The following is a 6,536-nucleotide window of genomic DNA, read 5'->3' as shown; positions in this document are numbered from 1 at the left end:
AAAAGAAAACTTTATGACCTACTAGAGACATACAATTTCTTCATGTAAAGAGACTGGGGGATAATCATTAAGTGTAATCAAGAAGCATGACAAGCCAAGTGATTCCTCTACACATCTCTCCTTGCTCATGTAGCTGCTCTCTGCCTTGTGTTAATCTTTCCCTCTTCCTATTTTTGGGGCTGAGAATGCTGAGGCTCAGGTTACTACAGAAAACAGTGGTAGTCCAACTAATTACATACTCATATTAGCATTACTTATGACTCTGGAAATTAGTAAGTTTTCTACCTATGGGAAAGGTTTTGCTTTGAAATGTCTTGATTCTGATTTTACTTTATAAAATATCTTTTGATATGTCAGCAGATAATACATATTTTGAATAGGAAAACAATTATTAAAAATTCTGGGGTGGGCTAGAAAATGGAGGTCAAATAAAATGACAATTACTGTTTGTATAAAGGAAAGGAATATTTTGGATACTCACTGAATGCATCCATCTTAAATACTATCAAATTAATATTAAATATTTTTCTCTTGAGCTGTTTCAAAGTATATCATAATTGGGGTTTTATTGTAAAATGTACAAAGAATAAAAGCCAATAGTGAGTGTTGTCTCATAGAAAGCAAAAAGGGGGAAAAATGAATTCTATCACTGTGTTGTGCTCTAGAGGCTGTAGGAAAGCTCTGGTAGAGGTGGGAGTGACTGTAGGCCACGTCTTCATTCCCACCAGTTCAAGATTCAAATATGACATTCAGATTTGAAACACTATGCTGATATCTCCCTGCTGTACTGACTAAAGCAACTTGGGTTCCAGCAAAAGCACTGTGATTATTCAAACTGGGGCTCTGGCTCTTCTTCAATACATGGTACTTGCTTCTTGATGTTCATTAGTAAAATGAAGATATTGTACAGAGAGAGGGAACCCACAGGCCTCCCCCCACCCAGGCACCAGCAAACAGACCTCCCAACTGGTTTCTAATCTGCTCAGATCCATCACTCATAAACAGCACATTCAATCCCCAGCAGCAGCAGCAAAGAACTAGTAGCCCAAAACCTTCCCAGTGGGACAAGAGTTCCTGGCTGCAGCCCAGAAAGCACTGACAAGGGGAGGTCACAAAGCTCAGGTTTTTGAGGAGGGATGTGTGCTTCCTGATCTGAAATAGGCCAACAGTTCCCATCTGGTACACAGGGAGAGGCTGGCACAGGTCCCACAGGAAGCCAGAACTTGGAGGAACTATCCCATCAGCGGCAACCAAGTTCTGTTCTGGATGAGAAACTAAGAGTGAGGGTGGTCAGGGCATGACTTCTGCCAAGGCTTCTGACAACTAGGCCCCTCACTCTTAAGGACATGCACTGTACCATGTACCCTGGAGGGCCTGATGCTAAGTGGCCAGACCTGAGCTGTCTAAGAGCAGGCCTTGAAGCTGTGCTCGGCATCATGGGTTTTAGAATAGGGGAGATTGTGGTGGTTGTGAAGGCCCTGGGTGGGGTGGATGTTGGCAGGGAAGCTTGGGCCTAAAATGAGCTGATGCTTGCTTTTTAGCCCCAGTGAGGCTGGGCCTGTGCTGTCTCATGTGGTCAGTCAGTGCCAACTGGGGGAGATAGCTTGTCCCTCACTTTGGTGGGCCATAGCAGCAGAGCAGAAGAGGGGTTGATTGGACATTAGTGGAGCCCTATGGATAGCGGCAGCCATATCCAGGCTCTGTGTCCCTTGGCCACACCCCTTCTGGAGGTGATTGAGCCCCATGGCAAGCGGGGTCTAGAATTACTTTATAAAGCTGTAACTGGGGCAGGGGCTGGCTTGGTGGTAGAGTCCTTTCCTGGCATGCATGAGGCTCTGGAATCCATCCCTAGTTCCTCCCCTGCAAAAAGCTGGAATCATCCTGGGCAAACTAGAGGAAGACAGTGACTTGCATTTTTCATACCAAGGCAGGAAGTCAGATGCAGGCCCAGGTCACTCCCTGTATCTCCCTGGCCTTGCTCTTCCATCTCCCCCTTCTGCAAACTTCTTTTTCCCTGGGCCTCACCAGTGTGCTGGGCTCCCTCGTCTCCTTCTACTCAGTCATCAGCAGCTTTGGGCAGTAAATGACCATGTCCTTCCTTCTCTGTTCCTTCAGGGAGGGCCCAGCAAAAGGACCCCTTTCCCCTAGCTGGATGTTTTGCCCACATTGGACTCCTTTCTCATTCTTCCTGTCACAGTCTACCTGGCCTCCTGATTACCCATGGTCAGTTGTGACTAAGTCTGCAGTGTGGTAGGGATAAGACTCATGCCTACCCCTTAGGATGGCATCTGAGCTCCCTGTGGTGTGCTTAGTGCTGGAAAGTTCCAAGCACATGAAGATTCTCTGTGCATGGTGATGCCTAAGTTAATTCCCCAAAGTGGGTGCAGGAGGACTGAGGCTCTTCCCTCATGAGTTGGCCTTGGGGCCAAGCCCAGACCCCGCAGGCTGTCCTTGAGTAGTGGCCAAGTTGAGGGAAGCAGTGACCAGCCAGCACCTGGGTGGAGTAGAAGACAAAGCAACCCCTCCCCACCTTGCCCGGAGAGCACTCAGGGTTTCTACTGTGTTCTTGGTAGAGGAAGCCAGGTGGTTTAAGCACAGCTTTCAATGGGCCTCAGTGGTCTTGCTTCCTCCCCCAGCACAGGTACCTTGGGAAGATCAGTCTCTTCCAGAGGGAGGCCTCCCCTTCACCAGGGATTCCAGGGATCAACAGATCTCTGTTGACTTGCAGCACAGCCATGAATGACCAGTAAGTGGCACCCCAGCGGGGGGGCTTGTGACTGGTGAGCCCCCGTATTTTCCTATGTCCCTGAAATGAACATGGGGAGGAGGGAGGCAGCCCGCAGTTGAAGGGGTGTCCTGCTTAGCAGGCACATAGTCTGCTGCTGTGCATGGCTCTGTCTCCCTGTGGCCCCATGGGTTCAGGTTGTCAGAGCTTGTTTCCCACCCTCCTGGTCCAGCCATGACCCTGGTCCCTGAGTGATGCCTGCTCTTCCCAGGTGTGATGGAGCTGCTGTCACTAGATTACCTGACCTCACTCTTCTACCACATTTCCAAAACTGTGCTGGCCGCTGTCATCATTATGGCTGTGGCCCCCCTGTTTGATACCAAGATCTTCAGGACACTCTGGAACGTTAAAAACCAGATGATGGTGGCCATATCTGTCATCCCAACCACTTGGGAGGCTCAGGCAGGAGGATGGCAAATAGGAGAGTAGCCAGGAAAATTTAGCAGGATCATCTCTCAAAATAGAAAGGGCAGGGGTGCAGCTCAGTGGGAGAGCCCTTGCCAAGGCTACATGAGACCCTAGGGTGCAATCCACAAGTGCTAAAAAAAAGTATGTGCTGGTCCCAAAGCTGAAAACACTGTAGCACTTTGTCTGGAAACCCTGAGGGCACCCTTAACCACTCATCCCCACAAATCCATTTTGTTTCGCTTCCTAAAGAAGTATAAGAACTTATGTAGTTGGTGTTGCTTCCTTCACATGGCCCCAGGGAGTCACCAAATGAAAGTAGTGATTATTTTATCATGTCCCAGGACTTCCATGCACATTTCATCTTTAGAGTAGCCTTGGAACATATTGACATGCCTGTGTGCAATATAAGGCTCTTCTGAGGGAAGCTGAGGCTCAAGGAGGTGGACATTTCAGAGTCTCATATGTTGGGGAGACTCTGGAACTGAAGTTTGCCCTCAGAACACCTCCTCAGAGAAGGATATTTGCAAGTCTGGATGTTTATGATCCCCACACACCCATCTCCTGGGTTTCTTGATGTCCCCTTGACAGCCCTGCTGCTCCCCTCCCTCCAAGGTCCCTTGAGGGAAGATGCAGGAGTGTCCTGCCTGAACCTCTGTCTCACACCTGTGTACGAGCTGTGGTCTGTGGCAGCTGCCCCTGAAGTTCCAGAACGGAAGCTTCTAGGACTGCTTTGTGTCCATGACCAACATTACTCCACATGTGAGGACCAGAAGGCCATCCTGCTGAATGTAGGGTGCATAGGGCTCAGGTGGTAGTGCAGTGTCTGGGAGCAGAGTGGACTCTCAGAAGAGTTCTCTTGCAGGGCTGGACTTGCTACAGCTCTGCATCATGTTCCTGCTGTGCTTCTGGGAGGTCCAGCACAGTGTCCTGGCTGGGACTCTGGTGTCTTCACTCATCCTCCTGCACTCCGTAGTAAGGCCCAAGAGCCAGATGCCAGCCAGGGTGGGCACTCAATAGTGGGACTCCTTGGCCCAGCTATCCTGATGTCTGTCTGAGTTCACGGGGTGGCTTTGGTCAGAGCTGTAGGTTGTTGTGCACTGCAGCAGTCTCCACAGTGCCTGGCCTCCTGCCAGCACCACTGCTGTTCCTCCAGCTCACTGGACTTGACTTGGGCTTCCAGCTTGGGACAGGCCAGGCCTGGCAGAGGCTGTGTCCAAACTGCCTACAGGACTGAAACTCTTCCCTCTGCCTTCCAGGTGTCAGAGGGCCCCCGTTCCTGTCCTGCATGTGACCAGTAGCCTGTACCATGGAAGCCCTGTTGGAGGCAATATTGAACAGGCCTAGGAAGGTATGTTGCTGTGCTAAGGTCACTGTGAGCCCCTGCTGCCCTGTGTTCCATGGCCCTCTATTGCCCTACCCTGGCTTTTTGGACCCGAGGCCAAGCCCAAGCCATCAGGGAGATGGTCGCCTGCTTACAAATTAATGAGGCTGACACACAGAAGGTCCCCAATGGGCTATGAGCTCTGTACCACTCTGACTGTACTTCAACAAGGACCATAGTACCCCAAGCATGGCTCTTCCTGGTAGCCAGGGACATGTGGGCCCTGCTACTCTGACATCCTCATTGACTGTGACAGAGTGGCCTGCCCCCCAGCATCCCCATGGTGCTGAGCTGTCTTAAAGTACATCCATATCTGCATCCATGGTGCTGGGGCTCAGAGACCTCCTGGAGGACTTCCACAGGCAGGGCGCTGCCCTGGTCTTCATGGTAGGCATGGCCTGACCCCCCAGCCTCTGACCTGGGTTCTTTACAGACCGCCTGACCTTCACCTTCTGCCTGTCCTCTAGGGGCCAATCCCTGTGCTGTCAGTACTGATATACTTCTGCAGTCAGGTTGTACTCAGTGCTGAGGACATCTGGATCCAGACCCTTGCTTGTAGCTGTCACATTCTGGGTCATGTTTGCAGAACACTCCTGGTGGTCTTTGGAGACTGTTCATGTAGAGATTCCTCCCCTGGCAGCAGCCCCCTGGATAGGCTACCCTTCCTTGACCTACCTATGTGGAGGTGAAATGGCCTCTCCAGTCACTGAGGCTTGTCCAACCTGGCTGTCCACCCAAAGTGTCAGGAGGGCCATTGCTCTGAACTAGAGTTTGTCTATCCCCAGGTGCCAGTGCTCTGTGCCCTACTAGCTGCTGATCTAAAGGTGTTCCAGTACTTCTCTGTCCTGGAGGAGGCAGGTGGGTGCAGCATTTGACTTAGCTAGCTTGCTGATCCTCTTTTCTATCACACTTCAGAGTCTCTTTGGGATCAATCTCAGACACAAAGTTGGGGAGTAGGCAATAGCCTTAATTCTATAAAGTGAACCACCCTTACTTCTGCTGTTTTAGACCTTGAAAAACCTGTATCTTTGGCTGAGAAATAACTGCAGCAAGACCCAGGGACTGAGCCCTACAACAGCTGTAAAGACCACATCCCAGAACAAAAGGGAGTGCTGCTAAGGGCTTGATCAGGCCCTCATTGGATGTCTGGCATTGAAAGTACTCTCAGAAAGTCCCTGTCACTGTGATTTGATACCAGATGCCGTCTTATAGACATGCTGGCCCAATGGAGCAGAGAATGCACTGCAAAATGACCCCAGAAGAAGAGGGAGCCCATGGGAGGCCCAGGTGGGATTCTAGTGTTCCTTGGGAAAACTGGAAAAAATGTCTGCCTGTCCCCTGGGCATGCCTTGGCAAGAGCCTACCACATTGACAGACCAAATGACAGAGAAAAGAACAGGCTTTCACAGCTGGGTGGGTGAGGTGTGCTGTACCCAGCACCTGCCCAGGTGTATGCTGAGCTCCAACCAGGGAGGAGTCTCAGAGAGGTCAGATCTTGATGCGGCATCCATACTGTGGCTGGGGAGAACACCAAGGAGAGCCAAATGACTTCAAGTCTGTTTCAAAAGAATTCTGTTTGTTTTTTTTTAATTGAAGTAATAGCTTTGGCATTTTTGTAAAAATATTAAACACCTATGGTTAAAAAATGTAGGAAACCACTACTCCAGTTCCCATCCACTCTGGTGACCACCCCAGAACTTCCTGCTCCCTGGAATACACACATCTGTCAGTGTGTGAGCACACTCCTGGCTCCACATGCTCCATTCATTGTGCTCTATGACCTGCATTTTATGTGTTATTTGCTATGAATTACTTTGATGATAAATAGTGTTAGAATAAATGTTTTTTAGTGTCTGTATCATTATTATAATGTCCTCAGTGAGTTCTCTGTTGAACAGGTCACGGATTATGCATTGAATTGCTTTGCCCTAAAATCCATTTTGTTTTGTTTTGTTTTGTTTT

The sequence above is a fragment of the Marmota flaviventris genome, chromosome 16 (assembly GCF_047511675.1).
Source record: "Marmota flaviventris isolate mMarFla1 chromosome 16, mMarFla1.hap1, whole genome shotgun sequence".
Lineage (NCBI taxonomy): Eukaryota > Metazoa > Chordata > Mammalia > Rodentia > Sciuridae > Marmota > Marmota flaviventris.
The sequence above is the reverse complement of the archived record's forward strand: the minus strand, read 5'-3'. Positions refer to the sequence as shown.